General features: G+C 49.0%; 1 protein-coding gene across 1 annotated transcript in view; it reads right to left on the reverse strand.

Moving 5' to 3' along the window:
- PPFIBP2 (PPFIA binding protein 2) overlaps positions 1-21,274 on the reverse strand; it is a 143,776-nt gene that overhangs the window by 112,595 nt on the left and 9,907 nt on the right. The gene's annotated exons all lie outside the window — the stretch shown is intronic.

The raw sequence follows: 21,274 nt of genomic DNA on the forward strand, positions 1-21,274 counted from the left end.
ATGCCTCTATCAACGGTCTTTCAGCTAAACTGTCTTCCTGCAGCCTCTTCTCATTTTATGGCTTCCCACTCACTCCCTGGTGGCAGGGAGCGACAACTGCATTGGTAATCCCTAGTTCACGTCTATAAACCGCAGGCAGGAGCTCTTATTTGCTCCTTTAGCAAAGCCTAAGCACGTGTGAAGAACAGGCCTGGCTCCTCTACCCAGGGATGGCCCGGGTCAGGAAACAGAGGGTCCCGGGGTGGGGGTAGAGGGTGGCGAGTCTCGGCTCCTGTTCCCTGTGAAGCTGGACTTTCAAACGGAAGAAAGGAAAGTGAGCAGCCACAGAGAAGTGGCTTTGGAGATGGTGTGGATAATGATTTTAGACCACAAAGAACCACACAGGACTGTACCAGGCAGTAGCCATTAAAAACAGCCTGGGTTCAAACCCTGCTCTGTGATCTCTGAACCTCAGTATCCTCATCTGTAAAATGTGAATAATATTAGCACTTAACTCACCACCAGGTTGATGTCATGATTAAATGAGGAATTAACATTTTGTAGAAAATACTCAGCACATTCCCTTAAGATAGTGAGTGCTCGATATATGTTAGCTGTTTTTGGTTTTGATGTGAGACGATGATCTCAGGATGTATTTGTGCCAGGCTGAGAGACCTTACACCACACGGGGTAGGCTCAGGACGGGAGAACCCAGGTAAGTCCAAGAGGCTTGTTCCCCTGGAGGAGGTAGGCACGGCAAAGAGAGATAAGCAACTGCTTGTGTGGAGAGGGAGGGCAGTGATTTATAGGAATAAAGGCCAAGGAAGGCTTGGGAACAGGCATTGAGCCTCAGCAGTCCAAGGACCATTGCACAATCAACTCGGGCATGAGAATGGGAGCCTGCAGAGGGGGTAGGAGCCACATCGGCCTCTCAAGGCTGTGGCAGGAGCCACTATACACAAGGCTGCAGCAAGGGACAGAGCTGCCCCTGCTGAAAAGAGCAGCCCAGGCCACTAGAGGCCCCAAACATGCACAGATCTCATGGGCTGAATCAAAGCAAGCGTGGGGGCTTGGGGCATAAAAGTAGAGGTAGCAGGAAAAGGCACACGATCACACATGGTTATCGAAGGGCGATAATCTACACATTCCCACCTGTTCAGAGACATGAAAAATCTGAAATACTTCCCTCTGAGGACTTCCCACTACTCTTGAAGAAAAGTCCAAACTGCTTGCTTACTGTGACCTATGAAAAAGGCAGTGTAGGATCTGCCAGGCCAACCCCATATTGGCCTCCCCGTTGCTTATATTCCAACAGCATTGGTCTCCTGTCTGTGCCCCGCCCCCCACCCCTGGCACTCCAAGACCTTGTCTTCCTCTGCAACCTCACACCTGTCATCCACTCAGCCCTGAGCTTGCTTTCCCAGCTCTCTGCATGGCTCATTTATTCTCATCCTCCAACATCAGCGCCCATGTGCCTTCTGAGACAGGCCTTCCCTGCACACCTCCATCAATAGCAGCCCCCTCCAAGTGCAGCAATTCCAAAGCATCTCGTCCATACACTTGCGTGCTTGCTAACTGGCCTTGATCATCCTCTCTACGGAGGCAGAGGGCCCTGTCTGTCTTGGTCACCCCTATGTGCCCAGTGTCTAGCATAGTGCCTGGCACAAAGTAGCTTATGAGTGGATACTTACAAATAAATGGAGAGATCCATTCCACCCACATTCCTGAATCATGCTGCGCTGGGTACTGGGGAGATACTGACAAATCAGACCTAGCCCCTGCCCTCATGGACCATGCAGTCTCGTGAAGACAAAAGTATAAACAAATTAATGATGACAGGGTATGGGGTAAGCTGATAGAAGGAGGTATGCAGTTTCTCAGGGTTTTGAAGGATGAGTAGAAGTTTTCCCAGAAGATAAGAAGAAGAATGCTGTTCCAGGCCGAGGGGATAGAAGGGTGGAGAAGCATGTAAGGGCAGGATGTAGTTGGCAAATATCAAAGCAGTTGATGAGATTACACCGGAGCATCCAGCTGCTCATGATGAGTCAAAACTTTTCATAGAATTCACATAAGTGTAACACGGGCAATTAATGAGACGAGCTTGGGAATCACACCCACAACTTCTTGGGTCTGGATGCCAGGGCACAACCAACCAAGCAGCCTCAGATGTAAACATGACAGGTCTTTAAGAAGATCTCACATTTCACAGTCAGATCTCACAATTACTAACAGGGTAGAAGGGAGAGGACAGTGAGAAGGTGCCAAGCCCAGAGGGCCCAGGCCATAAACCCCCGCAACAAAAGGGCCATAAAAGGAGGTCCACAGGCCTTCTGCCCAGGGATGAGTTTGTACTTGGCAAATAGCAGGTTGGGTGGACCCGTGGGAGGCGGTGTGAAGTGAAACATGAGTCAAAGGTGCATCATATTTAAAACCAAGGAGCTCGGGCCGGTAAGGTTGGGAGCGCTTAGGAGCCAGAAGCTGCTTAGGGCAGCCGACAAGCTCAGTTCCAGACCTGGTAGGTCTGAGCTGATGGCAGGACACCTGGGTAAGAAGGGGCCCTGCCAGCCCCTGTCACAGGGCAGCTGTGAGGTGTCGATATGTGGGGTGCAGAGAGACCTTTGAAGGACCAATCATGCCATCAATGCGAGGCCTCGGCCCCCATTGTGAGCACAGACACACTTAGAACAGGGAAGCCACAAGGTCACCAACCATTCCTATTCCAGCAGCTAGTAGGCATTTTCTCCTTTGGCCACTGTTGAGGTTAGAGGTCCTGTCATTAACACACTATGGGACAATCACTGCCCTCAGGGACATTGGAGCCTCAGAGGCAAACATGTCACACAGCCACATCCAGTGTCTGTTCATCCTTGCAGGGACACAGCACCTCCGCTGGGAGCCTGAGTTCATCAGGGATGTGGCGCTTACATGCATGAAGCTCCAGAAGCTGAATGCCCAGAGGCCTCCTGGAGGGAAGCTAGGGGAAGAGGCAATGACCCAAAGGGGCTGGGAGAGACCAGGATTCTAGAAAATTCCAAAGGCACAAACAAAAAGCAAGGCAACTTCTAAGCGGGTGGTGCGAGTGGCAGTGAAATCGTGTTCTCTACCAACAAGAGGAAAGCTATCGCAGCCAGCCAGGGGCCTGACACAGTGTGGATACTGAAGCAAGAGACAGTGTGCCCGGAGGACTCCCGGGCAGGGTGTGCCCCTAGCCCAGGAGGAGAGGAGTGGGCAGAGGATGATATGGCTCGTAAGGAGCTTAGCACAGTGACAGGTGTGGCCCCAACCAGTTTCCTTTTCTCTGGACACCTGGACTATTAACAGAGCCCTGCATTTGATGGTGAAGGCTTCTCTTCTTACCAAAAGACTAGCTCATTCCTAGCTACAAAAAGAGACTGGGAATGTTAAGAAAAACAGTAGCCCACTGACCATTCACCCTTCCCTTCACCCGAAGGCCTCTCCAGACGCTGTCATCCTCCTATCTGAGATGATGTCCCACCAACACAGGGCTCTACCCTCTTTGCTACCAGCCACACCGAAAATTACCCTGTAGCTATAAAGAGGAACAGTCTTGTTTCAGAATGACAGCGTCTGGCGACAGATGTCATAGCCACATGAACTACACCACACGAAGGCCAGTTTGGCACCTTGAAATTGATCAGAATGTAGGATTAGGGGTTTTGAAATTTAGAAAGTGAGCCTCAATTAGCCACCCGTTACTGATTCACTCTCAGGCAAGCCGTGATTTAGGTGATATGGATAGTGCATTAACTGGTTTTGTGTTCAGCAAAGTAGAATCAGAAGTAGGCAGGAACTGTTGATTCAGAAAAGTCTTAGCAAGTCACCTTGACTTATCCTACCCATACTGAATTGCAAGTTTCCATTCCCTTTTACAAAGTACTTTACTTGGTGGTTAGAGTTGCACGTGTTTTGGGCAGGCTGGCCCTGGCCAGGATGAAAGAAGGAATCAGGAACAGATCCAGAGTCCCTGGTCTCCTGTGCTATGGACACAGCTGGGCCAGATCTGGGATCTGACTCCTTGGCAGCTGCATTCAGATGCAGGGATGGGGACTGAGGTGGGGGTCAGGGGACAGTGTCCCCAACTAGAAGGTAAAGCCTGGGGAATGAACCCTCAGCCAAGAACCCACCACCACCAAACTTTGGACTTATCAATATCTTCTCCTTCCACAAATGGTGATCAGGTGGTAAAGTGTCATGTTTTCACGACCAATCAAAACCTTTCCCCATAATTTATAGATTGCCCATAAACCAGATCACCCTTTCACAGTTACTTTAATACATCCCTCTTGCTATGCCTCTGCTTGGGAGACAGATTCTTAGAAGGATATAGGAAATTTATCTCTTTGGGATAAGAGAGCAAGAAGCCATTTTCCATATTAAGGAAAAATGAAGATGGAAGAAGACACACAAGGGAAAATGATTGCGGTGCCTAAATTTTCAATCACACCCCATAACAATCAATAACACCTTTCTTTTCAAAGGACCAAAAAGAAACATAGGTTTTATGGCCAGACAGTCTGGAGTTAAAACATGCGCTCTGTTGCATAATGGCTGTGGGTCTTCAGACAAGTTATCTGACCCTCTCAGACTTAACTGTCTCATCTATATCAGTAAAAACCAATCTCCTTGCTACGAGTGGAAGTAAACAAGATAGACCTCAGGTAAATACAGCAGATTGAACCCAAACATCTAATTTAGCCACCCACTGAAACAACCATAGAGGAATTTATATTGAAAGACATAAACCCACAAGGATATGGAGAATATGATAGAAGACATAGGGAGATCCCAGGACAACGGCTCTGCAGCAAATGTAAAAGGGTGGCTGGTCCATGTTGGAGAACTTCCAAAAGCTCTGGGGTAGATTTTTCCAGCAACATGAAATTAACAGGACACCTCATGCATCAGAATACCCAAAGAGATTTGTATAATTGGGGAGGAATTTGTTTGATTCAATGACAAGAAAGTCGAAAGTTAAGCCAATGACAAAAAGAACTGCATGGAAACCAAAAAGTAAAAGTAACCATGGACCTTACAGTGAAACACCAGGTAGCAATCTAACCAGAACGGCAGGGGCAGCATGGGGGGTGAGGGGATGAAGAATGATTGTGGGCAGTGGAGGTGGGGCTGGAAAGGGAGCAGCAGATTCCTCACCTCCTGGAGTGGGCACTCAGATGTCACTAGATAAGGACAACTGAAAAAAATTAATACAGCAGCAGAACATTTTTTTTCAGCAATATGAATAAAAATACTAAAAAAAATGTAAAGTGGCTGTCTCTGAGGAAGAGCAATGGGTGGGTAGGCAGGGAGACAACAGATATTTTAGCAAATCATATACAATTATTTGACTGTTTAAATTGTGTAGATGTACGGTAGTGATCAAAATCAAAACAAGCAAAACAATGAAAAAGTAATACATGTGGTGTGCCTGGCACAGAGTAGAGACTGTGTGTGTTCCTTCCTCCTCAGGCAGGTGTCTGTTAGCTACTTGATGGGACTTTCTCCAACACTGTCTCACGTAATCCCCACACGCCACTTAGGAATTCTCTCACTTTGGTGATGAGCAAAAAATTGGGCAGCTTGCCTGAGGATGCACACCATTCTCCCACTCTGCGTCTGAGACAGGAGCCCACTGGAGGGTTTTGAGCCCAAGAAGATCTAACATCCTTCTTGAAAAGGAATACTATGGCTGAAAATGAACAGGGGTGGTGGGGGAGCACTGCATCAGTGGACACAGGAAAACCAGGCATGAGATGAAGGTAGTTTGGCCAGAATAATGGTGGTAGATGTTCTCATTCTTGATCTATGTTGAAGGTAAAGCTGGTAAACTGTACTGATGGAGCGGACATAGGAGAGAGGAGTCAGAATGACTACAAGGTTTTTGCCTCAAGTCTCAGAGAACTGAAGAGGCCTGTGGGAAAAACAGTTGGGGGTGGGTGGGAAGGGGGCATCAGGAAATAGGTTTTAGAAATGTTCAGTTTAAGATGCCTAGGACACCTAGGAAAATATGCTGGTCATACATTTGGAAATATTAGTCTGATGTTGGGAGGGAAGTCTGGCTGGAGAGAATTTGGGAGTCATCTGCACAGAGATGAAATTTAAAACAACTGCATGAAGTAACCTAAGTCGTGCAGAGAGAGACAGAGACAGAGACAGACAGAGAAAAGAAGGAAAGAAAGGAAGGTAGAAAGAAAGAAAAGAAAAGAAAAGAAAAGAAAAGAAAAGAAAAGAAAGAAAGAAAGAAAGAAAGAAAGAAAGAAAGAAAAGGAAGGAAGAAAGGGAGGGAGAAAGGAAAGGGAAAAGAAAAGCAAGAAGCCCCAGAACTCTCTGGAACACTTCAACCCAGCCATCAGGGAGAAGAACCAACAAAGGAGCCTGAGGAGGAGCAGCCAGGAGAATTGAGAAAGCGCTGTCCTAGAAGCCAAACAAAGGGTTCAGGATGGGGAAGGACACAATCAGGAGAGCCGAGTGCTGCTGAGTCAGACCAGAGACGGTCTTCTTGCCCAGTGCTTGCTGCTGGTGATCTCATCTGCTCCCACAGCCTCACCTGTCCCTGCATTATCTCACGCTAGGCTCCTACGAGAGCCTCCTAACTGGCTGCCTGCCTCCAGACACCCCTGTCCACCCACCTTGCACTGAGGATTCACCTAACTCAGTGGTCCTCAAACATTGGTGTTCCTCAAGCCCAGAGGCCTGACCTTTGTATCCTGACCTAGCTCCTCTCCTGATTCTGATACTGAAAAAAGCTGAGGGGCACCTGGGTGACTCAGTCAGTTGAGCGTCTGACTCTTGGTTTCAGCTCAGATCATGATCTTGAGATTTGTGAGTTTGAGACTGGCATCAGACTTCAAGTTGACCAGAGCCTGCTTGGGATTCTCTTTGTCCCTCTCTCTCTGCTCCACCCCTGCTCATTCTCTCTGTCTCTCTCAAAAATAAATAAACTCAAAAAAATAAAAAGAAAAAAGCTTAAGAGCCAAAGAGGGAATGCAAACACAGCTCAGGCACTCTCTGCTTAGAAAAGTGTCAGAGGCTCACCATTAGCCCTTAGACTTCATGTCCTTTACCACATGAACTCAGCCAACTGGGTTGCAACTTCAACTTCCATCCGAGCCCTCAGGCAAACCTCCACCCACGCCAACCAAATATCTTATCATCAGTGGACAGGTTCTAATTGTTAATTTACTGCACCAGTTGCTTTCCTGATTTATGCCCAACCCAGTGGCTTTCTTTGCTAAATTCCCATCTTCTCTTCGAGATAATTCCTCCAGGAAACAAAACTTGACCCTGCCCACCTAAAGTGATCTCATCTCTTTATTTTTTCAGGAACAGGAGGAAAACAGCAGTGCACAGCCCTGCAACTCTTCCGTGTGTCTCGGTCCCATGGGCACCTCCATTCTATAAACCCTGAGGAGACTCAGACTAAAGCCTGAGAGACAGATGCACCCCCCCATGCAGACACACATACTTGATGCCCACCTCCCTCTCCATGCCCTCGCACTTGGTGGGCCCCAAAAGACAGTCTTCCCCAGTATGCTCCCCACCCACCGTGGTGAGGCCACCATAGTTGTCAAGCCAGAAACCTGGGAGTCATCCAGGGCCTTCTAGCCTCTCACCCACATCCAGCAAAGACTCTCTCATCACCCCCTCTCACCTCTGTCCCTCATCTTCCACCGTGCTTCAGGCCACATATCATCTCCCATCTGAACTACCACAATGGCTTTCTGACTGCCTTTCTTGCCTACAGCCTCACCCCTACACACCCTTCATGTTCCACCCTGCTGCCAAGACGGGTCTATTTCAGAAACCTAACCAAGGCACTCCAGCACCTGTACAACTGTCCACCAGCTTGTACCCGAGACAAAGGGAAGGACCCGTGAGATAGTCAAGAAGATTCAGTCTCTATTCAGGCTGCATTTGGGCCCACGTTCTTCCTGTGATGGGCTACGTCCTCGGACAAGTTCCTCAACATCACTGAGCTTCATTTTCTCTAGTTTCAAAGGGCAGGTGAAAATATACATATTGCAGGGTTATGGAGATTCAGTAAGATAATGTGTGTAAAATTCCTTTGCATAAAGCTGGGTGGGCGTTCACAACCACAGCAACAATAATTCTCTCAGCCACACTTGGCCCCACTGGCCCCAAGCACTAACCATTTCACCCCACATGCTTTCACTGTGAGCTTCCCCCATTCCCACCAACATGCAACGTTTCAGCCCAAGACCCCCATTTCTCCAGCTGAATTCCTATGCCTCATACAGGATCCAATTCCAACATCATCATTCTAGGGATCCCATCCCATCCCCTTATGAAATGACTGCTCCAACTCAGTCCCCTTCTCCATGCTCATGACAGACTTCCCAGAAGCATCTGGAACTCTCTAGAGCATTAGCTACTCCTATCTATGAGTCCTTTGTCTGAGTGGGAAGCTCTTTGTGGGCAGAGCCATGTCTCCAAAGCCCAGAGCTCAGCCCCGGACCTTGCTCAGAGCAGGACAACTGGTGTGTGTTGAACCGTTGGACAGAACCACACATCTGCTGAGGGAGGCAGCTGGGAGGTGACTGGGGGCAAAATTCTCCCAAGCTGTGATCCTTTAAACAAGTTATCTGTTTCCAAAACATAATGGGACAGGTAGAAGACAGACGTCCCCATTCCACAAAAGGGGAAAATGGAAAAAATAGAGGTCACTGGTCTAAACTGGAAGGTGAGAGGCTCCCATGGTGGCAGGGGCCCTGGAAGCCCTGAGGCCTAAGGTCCTGTCCAGTCTGGAGGACTTTGTGTCCAGAGGGAAGAGTCTGACGATGCAGAAAAGCAGCACACATGGCTTCAGGGCAAAGGCAGGGCCCCCGCAGACACCCACCGACTTTGTATCAGGACCGAAGGACAAGGCCACAGGCATTGACTTTCCGTCAGGAGAGATCGGGGGACACAGAGAGACATCTTATCACAACAGAGGGGTTGGAGCAGGACAGAGGGGCCAGGATGCTGAGGAAGCTGCCATCAGAATTGCCGAATGCCTTCAGCAAAGATCAGAGTCTAATAAAGTGAAGAGGCGGGGCCTCGATTTCTTTTGTCAATGAATAGAAGCTGAAGTAGCCTAAGAAAAACTGCACAGGAGAAATAGAAGAAAGCCTCTGAAGGTGGAAAAAGCCACTTAACTTGCACCAGTCTAATCATAGTATCAGTCACTTCTGATAGCAAACATTTGTTTGATTCTTTCAGCTTCAAAAATATTTTTCATTCCCACCTAAACATCCCAGATCAGGCTGCTGTGTTTAGTCAGCCAGTTAAGCTGAGGCCGGGGGTGGGGGGGCTGACGTCTGCCAGAACCGCTCACGGGGTGCTAAGCTGAGGTGCAGGCTGGCAGTGCCAGGGCCAGTAGGGGATGAATGCAGTATTTTGTGCTTGGCGTCTCTTTCCCGCTGTGCCAGGTTAGTGAGCTGCGCGCACTGGGCATTCCCGGCCACTCCCTATTGGGCGAGTTCCAAAATATCCCTAAGAACATTTGTGCTGGAGCCCAGCTCCATCAAACCCGCTGGAAGGAGTCCTTTTTCTTTCTGGCCCTTCCATTGTAAACCCAGCCCAACTCCTGTCACATGTCACTGCTCCTCCACCAGGCTCCTTTGGCACATCCAAACCCAGATGCTTCCACTTAAGCTCTTACCCAAAGCCCGTCTCATCAAACCACAGCCCATCACGCAAGGCTCTGTGACCCCAAAATGCTCTTCCACCAACACACAATCACAGCAGGGGATAGGTCACAGCGCTCAACACCCTCCTCAGAAGAATGCAATGAATACATCAGGTGCCGACACCTCACCTCCAGGGACTTGAAGAAGCCTCAGGAGCAGGGCTGACTTCCTCCCTCCTGCTCAGAATGGCAAGCTTCTTAAGAGAAACACCACCCTCAAAGATATGAGCGTGAAACACAGGAGCCCAGCCTAGAAGGAGGAGCACGGGGTCTGGCCAGGAAACAGGTGTGCGAGAGCGTGAGGTTGTCACGGCTCACACCCAAACAGCACATCTGACCTTCTGGGCTTCAGGAGCACCGAAGAGCTGATGTTGTGTTTCCTTACAGGTCTTTGCTTCATAGTTTTAAACACTTGCTTCACCTTCTTCTGACTGTTCTCACCACCCTTTTCTGCTCTTAACATTCTGCCCCCAAGTTGGTCCTTTCCCCCAGTTCAAGGGTGTATTGTGGTAAAGAGCCCACAGCAATCTCCGTGACCAGGGCCATGGACCTCAACCCAGGCCTGAGGAAGAAAGGTGTGGGCAGATCTCAGAAGACAAGCAATACAGGCACTCCAAGAAGGAGAGGGATTGGGGGGCAGGCAGCCAGGCCTGAATCTCTGCCTTTGGGAAGAAGGAGTTGGGGAGCCAGCCTGTGTCCAGAGGACAGAGCATCACCAAGCCCCCGTCTATGTGCCTCTTAACACTGTGCTTACAAGTGCATCTGTGCCTTCACTGTAGTGGGGCTCACTGCAGCTACTTAGAGAACTTGGGGTGAAAGGTTCTTTCTCTTCCTTGTGAGAGTCTCAGAAACAGTCAGTCTGAGGGGCGCCTGGGTGGCTCAGTCGGTTAAGCATCTGACTTTGGCTCAGATCACGATCTCACGGTTCGTGAGTTTGAGTCTCACATCGGGCTCTGTGCTGACAGATAGCTCAGAGTCTGAAGCCTGTCTTCAGATTCTCTCTCTGACCCTCCCCTGTTCATGTTGTCTCTCTCTCTCTCTCAAAAATAAATAAAAACACTAAAAAAAGAAAGAAAGAAAGAAAGAAATAGCCAGTCTGAGCATAGACACACAAGAGAGTCCCCTTCCAGGCTGGGATGTAAAGGACCACGCCACAGTCACAACATGCTCGAAGATCTCGCTGCCTGCCCCTGGTGCCACCACCATCCACGGGACATCAGAAGATGGCAAGCTACTTCCGGCCCATGCGGTGTCCACCTGTGTGTAGCAGCTGCCTGCTCCAGAAGCAGCAGCCCCCGTGAAGAGAGTCCATCCTCATTTCCTCATTTAATCTTCCTGGCCATCCTATGTGGCATGTACTATAATTATCAGCCCCATTTTACAAGAGGCAACTGAGACACAAAGATGTTAAGACACTGCTGAGGTCACATGGTTGCTGAAAGTCCTTCTGTGGAGTTCAGTGTGTCTGTCACCTAAGTCCCTGCTTGCTGTCCCCATCACACTGCCTTGTTCTGCAGACTGGCTTAGAGCAGGAAAGGCTTGGAGACAGGAAGTGGCTTCCATGTCCAAACAAACAGGGTTCAAAACACCAGGGGCCAAGACACTGCTAACTTCTCCCCTTCATATAGTATCTTCATGGAGATTCTGTGCCCTGCCCTGACCCCTTCAACTCTGTTACAAGATCATATTTTACTTGAAAAAAGAAAACATGGAATATAAAACTGTCATAAAAAACACATGACTTGTAAAAATCAATATATATTTTTACCTATTTATCTAAATGTATCTATTAACAATTCCCCCCCCCCATCATCTGTAAAACTCTGGAGTAGATGCTAAGAGGAAATGAATAAATGTTACTTATTTATCTTCCAAGGGCCAAAACTCTTTCATCACTCATCCACGTCAATTAGAATATGAAGGGTCCAGGGGTGCCTGGGTGGCTCACTCAGTTGAGTGTCTGACTTTGGCTCAGGTCATGATTTCATGGCTTGTGAGTTCAAGCCCTGTGTCGGGCTCTGTGCTGACAGCTCAGAGCCTGGAGCTTGCTTCGGATTCTGTGTCCCTCTCTTGCTCGGCCCCAACCCACTGATGCTCTCTCTCACACGCTCTCTCTCTCTCAAGAATAAATAAAAAACATTAAAAATAAAAAGAATGTGAAGGGTCCATGCAGAACTGGGCCTCTATCTGGGATCCATAAGGCAGAGCCAACAAACTTTGGCTTTACCAACTTTGACTTGAGAAATGCATAAGTTAATGGCCTAATTTTAAACTTGTCATGATATTCCTTTGAGAGAAGAAAAGCATTGCTTCCCTGAAATTCCCATCATTCCTAAAATTAAGTTCAGAGAGCAATTCAGTGCTAATGGCAAAACTACAATGTCACTAGCTCAATGGGCAAGTTACATTTAAAATATCACGTGGAAGTTACTTTCAAAGAGAAGCTGCGTTTCAAAAATTGACCATTTGCTGATCATTTTATGGATAATAAGGCTCAGTTTGTGACCCACTCATACAACTGGATGATCAATCATCAAGGGGAAGCTGGTAGGTGCCTGGCACCATAGACTGGCTGGTGATTCCAGAGAGAACGACACATATGCAACAACACAGCACCAGGTGTGCTCCCAAGAGAGGGGAGCAGGGCATGCTCAGGGCGAGGTAGCAGGAGGAAGATGTCAGTGACCAGTGCAAGTGTGGGCAATCCCAGAAAGCTTCAGAGAGCAAGTGTAATATCTCCAATGGGCAGCATGCAGAAACATGAACTGCAAAAAGAGTAAGGAGTGTACATATCCTAAAGTATATTGGGGGATAGGTGTGTGTACATGTGTGCACATGTACACTTGTGTAGGCATACAGCTTGGTATGACCAAAGAACTGGGAAAGAATGACAGCAAATGAGGCTGGGACCAGTCTCTCACCTCACCTCACCCCTAGAACTTGGGTTTTAACCATCAGGCAATGGGAGTCACTGAAGGGAGCTACCCAGAAGCTGCCTGTCCTTTTCCAATAATAATGCAGCAGGATGCTAGGACCTTCTCAGGGAAGCTCACTCACAATTCCCCCTCCCTGAGGACCAGGCCATGGCAGCCTGTCCCCTCCACTGCCCACTTTGGGAACCTTCCCACACCCTCCTCTGACTTCATTTCCCCTTTCAGCACCCATCACTCTGAACAGCAGGGATGGGCCCCTCTATTGCAGGCCCTGCCAACCCTGCTGGATGTCAGCGGTCAGCACACAAGATCATTCCCTGACACCTGCCTATCTCCCTCCAGCCACCTCCCCAGCTCATGCCGCCTCTGGGTCACTACTCACCCCAACTCCCCCTGCCTGAGAAGGCAAGTTCAGGAGCTTCAGCTCCACCAGACTCGCCTGCACCTAGATCTTTAATCTGGCGTGACCTTACTACCAGACTCTCCTTAGCATACTACCACACGTCTTTCTTTAGTGAGAAACAGAATCCCTCAACTCCCCTTCCTTCCTCCTCAGACCTCCCTTAATCTAGCACCCCTGTGGCCCAGGCTCCCAGTGGTCCCTTCTCTACACTGACTCTCTCCCCTCTCCCATTCCTTCCTCTGGACCCACACAAATATCAAAGTCTCTTCTCTCCTAAAACCTTTCCTTTGACTACCACCTCATGTTTCTCCTTGGCTTCACTACCAAAGCACTCACCTCCTGTTCTCTCTGGTACCTACTGCCATGAGATCCCCATTTTTGTGCCTTGCTGCTACTGCCCTCCCCCCCTCCAAGCTATATCCATTCTTGCTCCTGTGGAACGCAGTACAGGGAAGGCTTAAAGCACAAACTGAGCCGTAGAGCTGGACTCTTGGTCAGATCCTCTCTAATGCTCCCTGGCCAGCTATCCCCTGTGCTTCTGCTTCCTTGTCTGTCAGATGAGGGTAGCTTAGGTACCTGTCTCAGAGGTGGTGGTGAAGTTTACATGAGTTCATATGAGGAAAGCACTTAGACCGGTGATCAGTCAGTGTTGGCTTTCCTTGGCATCTCATCCATACAAAACCCCATGAGATGCTCTCCTCCTTTGGCATCTGGGACAAAAAGCTCTCTGGGTTCTTCCAGATCCTATTCCTTCACTAAATATCCTATGTCTCAGCTTCCACTCACCACTCCTGTGCGCAACTCTCTTCCTATTTCTTCTGCAGTCTCTCCCGGGACAATCCATACTTCATCTCCATATTCACAACTCATAACATGCAAATACTTTTGTAGGCTTGAGACCAAAGTATCCAAATGCTCTTTCACTTTCTGGCTCTTTCTTAGCAGCCCTGGAGACTCAGCATGATTAGAAACTCTCTCAGCATGGTCCTGCTCTCTCTTGGTAGCTCCTAGCCTGCTTGACCTCCACGCCTCAAGTTCCCTTGTGACCCACCCTCACCTTCAAATAGCAGATTGCTCTGGGCAGGGAGGTGCTGCCCCTCTCCATCCTCCCACCTCAGCAGCCCTACCTGTGTTCCGGTATCAGACCTTAGGCCTTGGAGGGCCTCCTCTCACCTGCCTCTTCCACTGCAATCCAAGCTCATGAGTCTGACATCTGAGGCATCTTATAGCTGACCCCAAATTGTCCTGGACACATGATGGTAATAATAATGGCTGCATTACTTAAACATTCATTCTGCATGAGCTAAGCATTTATATGTTGAGGATGTGTCTCATACCTCAATATTTATAAACTGTTGTTATCCAAATTTTACAGATAAGGAAACCAAAGCTTGCAAAGGTTAAGTGACTGGTCAAATTACACATCCTGGAAGCAGTGGAGGTGGGATTAAACCCAGGCCGTACAACTCCAAGGTCATATTCTTAACCACTCTGCAGCACTTCCTCACCAAACCTGGCCACTCCCAACTGTATCCTTCTGATTTCTTGATACTCCAGACATAGGAAGGCATTCTCATTTTGTGGTGTCTTTCTCATGCCATCCCCTCAAACTAATGGTCCTTTTTCTAGTCTCTGTCCATCGAAACTAATTCTTCAAGGTGATTCTCCTTCCTCTATGACAGCATCCCCACCCCTAGTTGTCAAAGGGCACCTCTGCTGACCCACAACTTGCTCACACCTCCGTTTTGGTTGTTTCATGTTGCCATGGGATATCCAACAGGGGCTGACATCCTCTTTCTTGGACCGCTAAGTATCTGATTGAGGGAATGGGGGAAGGAACCCAGCACGTGTGGCTCAGCCCCACCCTTCCCTCTCTTTTTCCAGAGCTGCCCTGTTCCATATCTCTGACCTAGGTAGAGATGCTAAGGAAAGGGATGCATTGGGAACGCTACTGGCCATGCTCAACATCTTCATTAGCCCCAGAGATATCTTTGTCTCCATCTGTCTGATTCTTAGTCTTATTTCTCAAGGGGTGCTAAACCCAGATGACATTTATGCAGTAAAATTACCAAATGCCCACCAACCTGGGTCACTCAGTGAAGGATGAAGTGGCAGTGGCTATAGAAGGACTGGTCTGTAGTCTGTACGGCACACTGGTGACCAGTACATCACCTCTGGGGGTATGAGTACTCATCACTAGCAAGGAGGCCCCACAGCAGCTTGGGTGACCTCTACCATCTACACAGTGTCCTCTGTCTAGGAGCCAGGCTCCCCAGCAACCTGCAGATGACCCTGTAATCTACCTTTGGGAAATGCCAGGAAGGTGGTATGGGAGGACAGGTGTTTGTGCTGTGGCTACTGGGTAATACCCTCCAGAGTGAATTGGTTCATTGCTCTCTGGTTTATAGATTAGCTTTGTCGATTTTCTCAGCACAGACCAAGCTCTCAGGCCACAGGCCCCTTCAGTGAGTAGATAATGAGGGTGTCCAGCTCTGTAAACTGCCCCCGCCCCATGCAAACCATCCATGCTTCCACCCTCTCCCACATCCACACCCCACCTGCCCCCTGGCAGACAGAATCTTACCTGATGATGGGCACTGCTGGCAGTGTGTTTCCTAAGCCCCAGAACACAAAGAAGGCTGCCCTCACTGCTCGTCTTACAGCAGAGAACACATGCGCACACGCAACCTCACCTCCAAGGAGGAACAAAGGGACCTCAAGTCATTTTGGTGCCTCAACCTGATGATAGACAGACTCAGAGAAATGCTTCAAATGTAGCCTCAACTTGAAGACTCTCAACAAAAAGTAAAGACTTCATCACAAAAATATAACCAGCAGGGGCTTATTGTTGAAGCTGGTTGATCAGTAAGTTGATTCATTATAAGATTCCTTCTACTCTTGTGTTTCAATTTTTTTTTATGACAAAGGGTTCGTTGTTTGTTTGTTTGTTTAACTCCAGCACTTAGGGATCTGAGCTCTTCCAGATGGGGGCACAGGATTCTACCTTTCCTTGCTGGGGACTAACAGAACCAGAACTGGGGTCTGAACCTTAATTCCTAGTGACATAGATGGCGCTCCTTGTACAGTGCCATTCAGGCTCTCTGTGGGTCCTAACACCCGGCCAAATGCTCAGCCCACCTTCGTTCAGACCCTCATCATCTTTCCACCCCTCCTTTACCCACTCCCCGATTCCTAAAGCTGCCTCCTCTAGGGTTCCTACTTTCAGATGACTCTTCTCCAACCCACCTTTTCCATGGCATTACTCCTCTGCTCCCAAAAACTCCATGGCTCCCCACTGTTTCAGGAACAAAGTTATATTCCTTAGCTTAGCCATCGAAGCCCTCTTATAAGATCCACCTTCCCAGCTGCACTTCTCACCACACTCTTATTTGAGCCCCACTGGGCCACTTCCTCCTTCCTAAATAAATGAAGGATTTCCCTATTCTCTGTTTGGGTGCTTTTCTCCAGCCACACTTTTAAATCTCACCCATTCTAAGACCTTATCCAAATGCACCAACACAAGGAAGCCTTTCCTGACACCACCCGGCCCCCCACTGCTGAGTGCCTGAAGGTGTTGGCTGCTCCTCTCTGCCTCTCCCATACTTGGTACTCACCTTCATCAACTCGCTCATGGCTCTGATTGTCCGATTCCTCAATATGTGTTTCCTCTTCTAAATTAAGATGCTTGAAAGCAAGGGAGTATGTTCTCTTCACCTCCCTATCCTCAGAGCCCAGCAGGGAACCCGACACAGGTAGACACTGAGTAAATGCTGGCTGACGAAAAATGTTAGGTGTCTGCGCTGAGTGGAGGGCAAAAGGAGGAGGGGCATGTGAGAGAGAGAGAGAGAGCGAGTGAGTGAGCTTGGTCAATGTTCTGAATAAAGGTGGGGAGTTGTCCACGGCAGCCTCTCCCCTCTCACTTTCTCCATACACGAGACCCTCTTTGTGGTGAAGGAACTCTGCTGTAAGAATGACTTGACCGTGCTTGGCCCTGGCACGACCAAGGGACAAGTGATGAATGCAAGTAGATTTCCACAGGACCGATGAGAAAAGAGGATGTAACTTCCCCTAACAGATGATAAAACCAGGCATTTCCATTTATTCTATTATTTTAGAGTGCTAAGCAACAAGAAAAAAAACAGACCTGAATTGGTGAGTTTTCTCTATCATCTAGAATGTTCAGGGGCCTCATGCATAACTGTAGCCTGTAGCTGGCTACCTCCTATGAGCCTCCCAACCTGCCTGGGGAGGAGCACAGACCCCAGAATTTGGCAGGCTCTAGGTAAATATGAACTGGATTAATAAAAGTTTATTCTGTCTTTTGAGCCTTCATTTCAACACTTGTCAAACAGTTTAATTTTGAATCAATGCAATAGTTTTCATTTTGTGCTGGGAAAAAAAAAAAAGTTTAGACCAGTAGGAGACCACAGAATTCCCCTAAAGGCAGGCTGTGTGCACTGGCAACAACCTTCCTGGCTCCTGCCGCTGTCAGAGGAGAAGGGGGCTTCCTCTGTAGGCCTGGGCTGGAGGGTACTCATTAGCAGGGTACTAGCAGCTCTGTCTTCCCTGGAGGGCTGAGGGCCACGTGGGAGCCAGATGAAGACGACACACAGAACCCACTGCTGCTAGAGAGCCCCGACGGCAAGGGAACTGCCTGGCCTGGATGTTTCAGGGCTGAGCCCTTGGACAAGGCCAATCAAGCCTCCTGCACTGACTGCGTTGGGTCTACCTTCCTCTCTTGGTCCCTTGGCAGGACAGCAGTGATTGTCTATCCCTCACTGGGACGTGGAAGCTTGTTCACTGAGGATTTGGGAAACATCCTGTCATAAGCCAAATTGTATCCCCCTCCCTGAATTCATATGTTGAAGTGTCAACACCCAGTGCCTTAGAATGTGACTATATTTAGAAGCATATTCTTTAAAGAGATAATTAAGTTAAAATGAGGTCATGGGGGTGGGTCTTAATCCAACATGACTGGTGTCCTCATAAGGACACAGATGGGTATATTGGAAGACCATGTGAGGACACAGAGAGATGACCATCCACAAGCCAAAGACAGAGATCTCAGAGGAAACCAAGCCTGCCAACACCTTGATATTGGACTTCTAGCCTCCCAACTGAGACACAACACGTTTCTGTCGTTTAGTCCAGCTGATCTGTGGTGTTTTGTTATGGCAGGGCTAACAAGCTAGGACCCACCCTGGTCTGATCCCAGACACACTAACCTGTGCAGACAGGGCAGCCTCCTCTCCAGAGATATGGGGCTCTGTTCCCCTTCCCTGTCAGTCTAAGGAAGACTTGACTTTGCATCTTCAGACCTTAAACAACATCCAGGTAGGGACAGTTCCTCATAGTCCTTTATCTTTGCAAGTCAGTTCAGAGACAGGACATGCCCAGGGAACAAGGCCAGACTTTGGTAGGCTTCAGGGAGGAAACTGAGACACGGCAGCCTGACCAGCTCTCAACTGCATTCAAGGAGCTAAGCGCCCTGGGCCCAGCTGTCTCTTCTTCAACCCAATTCAACAACTCCATCATGTGATGGGGGGAAGGAGGGGCAGCCCTGGGTCTCTAATCTCAGCTCACCCATCACAGGACACTTGCCCCTGACAGCACTTAGGCCAGAGTGATGTGGGGACTTTCCCAAGAAAAGTGATCCAGGAATCTGCCACTTGCACACATACTCCTACAGACAAAAGACTAGAGAATTCCAGCTCAAAGTATTCTCTAGCCAGCTAGAGAATTCCCTTTTCTGGATGCCCAAGAGGCCTTGCTCCTGGAAGTCTGTCAGTCTGATCCCAGGGCAATGGGAGTGTCTATAATTGCTCCTGAGGGCCTCTCTCCATCTTTCTCACTTCTTGTCCGTAGAACAGGGCCATCTCCCACGAGAGATCCCTGAGCAGTTTCCCGGATTCATAGTTAAAGGGTAGGAAGGAGACACAGCAGGGAAAGGAAACACCAATAGGAGATCCCTCCTGCCCGTCACCACCCCTGCTCTGAACCCTGGGCTTCTGTGCTCCTTCTCATGCCCCTGAGGAAGGAGGGGGGGGAGGGGAGCAGTAGAATGAGTCCAAGCTTTGCAGTCAGACTGACTTGGGTTTAAATCCTGGCTCTACTCCTTAGAGCTGGGTTAGTTTTTGACCTTGGGTAATATATATTAACCTCTCAGGTTACCATGTAATGGAGATAATACCTGCCTCACACAGGGCTGGTCGGAGGGTTACGAGAGAGGACAGAGTAAACCACCCTACTCAGTGCCTGGCCCAGTAAATATGCAATTGCCTCTCCCCCGTCAGAGAACATGTCCCTAAGTGCACTATTCCAGAAGACGGATTTAGCCAAGACCTCTTATCAGGCCCTAACTGCTGGGGTTAGGGGAAAAAATATATGACATTGACTCCCTTTGAGAAGTTACCAAATCCCCTAGAGCCAGCCAGTGCACATGCTCTGGACTTCCTGTTTCTCTAGCAGTATCAGACAGGAAGGTCTAGGCCACCAAGTCCTCCAGAGCAGAAAGTGTCCTATTAATCTTGTGCTTACTCTTAGAACCCCCAGCACCTTCCTCAGCTATTCCACCAGGGTCTCTCAGCACCCCCCTTGGAGACAGTGAGTGGGCAGGGTTTATGTTGTTCATGGGCCATATGGGGGCAGGCACCTGGCAGGGAAGTCACAGGCAGAAGATGGATTTGAGAGACTCCAAACATGGAGGCTGAAGCTGATGCTGGGCTGCAGGAGTTGGGGGCAGGAAGGGCCATGTCCCGATCACATTCATGGAGAAGGAGGTCCCTGGCCCTGGGCACTGTTGTTGGGAGAGCCCATTTGTACTGGTGGCCCAGAGAGGCCCCACAATTGCTCCCCGTGGACATCACACTCTCGCAGAACAATTGCTCCCAGGGTTGTTTAGGAAAGGTTCCCATACACGGTATGTGACGTGATACAAGACGAGGGTCTCACGTCACCTGTGGAAGCCTTCTCACCCCATCCCTCATTCGACTGTCGCTAGATTTATTTACAATTCTCTTTCAGGCACGCCTGGGTGGCTCAGTCAGTTAAGTGTCTGACTTCATTTCAGGTCATGATCTCCTGGTCCAGTCCGTGGGTTCAAGCCCTATGTGGGACTCTGTGCTGACATAGCTTGGAGCCTGGAGTCTGCTTCAGATTCCCTCCCTCTCTCCCTCTCTCTCTCTCTCTCTCTCTCTCTCTCTCTCTCAAAAATAAACATTTAAGAAAGTAAGAAATAAATAAATAGAATTATCTTTCAAATACAGATAACCATGACATTTGAGGACTAGATTCATGACTCTGGAGCAGCCCTTAACAGTTCTCAAGGTGCTTCTGATTAGTAAGCAGGACATGGAGGGAGAGCTTTGTCCCACCTAAAGTCCCCTGTTAACACGAGATCCCAAGTCACTGAAGCCCAGATATTATCCAATCTGCACCCCAGCCTCCCCAAGGTGGTCTTCTCAGGCTTTCTCTCTGGCCTGAGGGGAAGCATTCCACTGTGCAGCCAGTAGGACTCCAGGTCCATCCTGAAGAAGAGGCTGTGGCTGGATCTGGGTTCTGAGCTCTGGCTGGACAGCCAAGCTGAACAGAGAATGGGGCCCTGGGTAGACACAGACACAATCAGCAATAAGGACTGGCTGGCTCTACAGCATACGAGATGAGGAATCACCCCAACATCAGCAGGCAGCCACCACCAGCTCCCACCTGCTCAGAGCCTGAACATGCTTGGTGGAAACTGCACCCCAGCCCCCACTCAGCAGGCAGGCTCCTGGCCGGCTTACTGGACTGTGCTGGCCTCTCCTCTCCACCCCCACACCTCTACACCTGGGTTACTGCCAAGGCTACTCTGACTCTAGGCCCTCACCCCACCTTCCAACCCACTCCAGAGCGCCATCTCGCTTCATAACCTTTTATGGCTGACACTCTGGGGTCTCCAACAGACGAGGTGGGTTGTAAGCAACTTGTCACTAATGATAAAGTAGCTAACCCAAGAGGCTTTTTGTGTAAATTAGATTAGATTCCAGTTTATCTCGCCCCATTCTAAGGTACTTTATAGAGTGGGAGGATTTCAGCCAGGAAATCAGCAATTGCCTATAGTGCTCAGGAAGTTACAGTTTCTACGGCACCATGGAACAACTATGCAAATTCCCACTATTTTAGAGACTTACTTCCAAATACATCTCTGTGTGTCTGTGTATATATTTATTAGGGCTGGCTGTGTGTCCTTAACAAGCTGGCCATGTCCACCAAGTG

Source organism: Suricata suricatta, chromosome 11 (assembly GCF_006229205.1).
Source record: "Suricata suricatta isolate VVHF042 chromosome 11, meerkat_22Aug2017_6uvM2_HiC, whole genome shotgun sequence".
NCBI lineage: Eukaryota > Metazoa > Chordata > Mammalia > Carnivora > Herpestidae > Suricata > Suricata suricatta.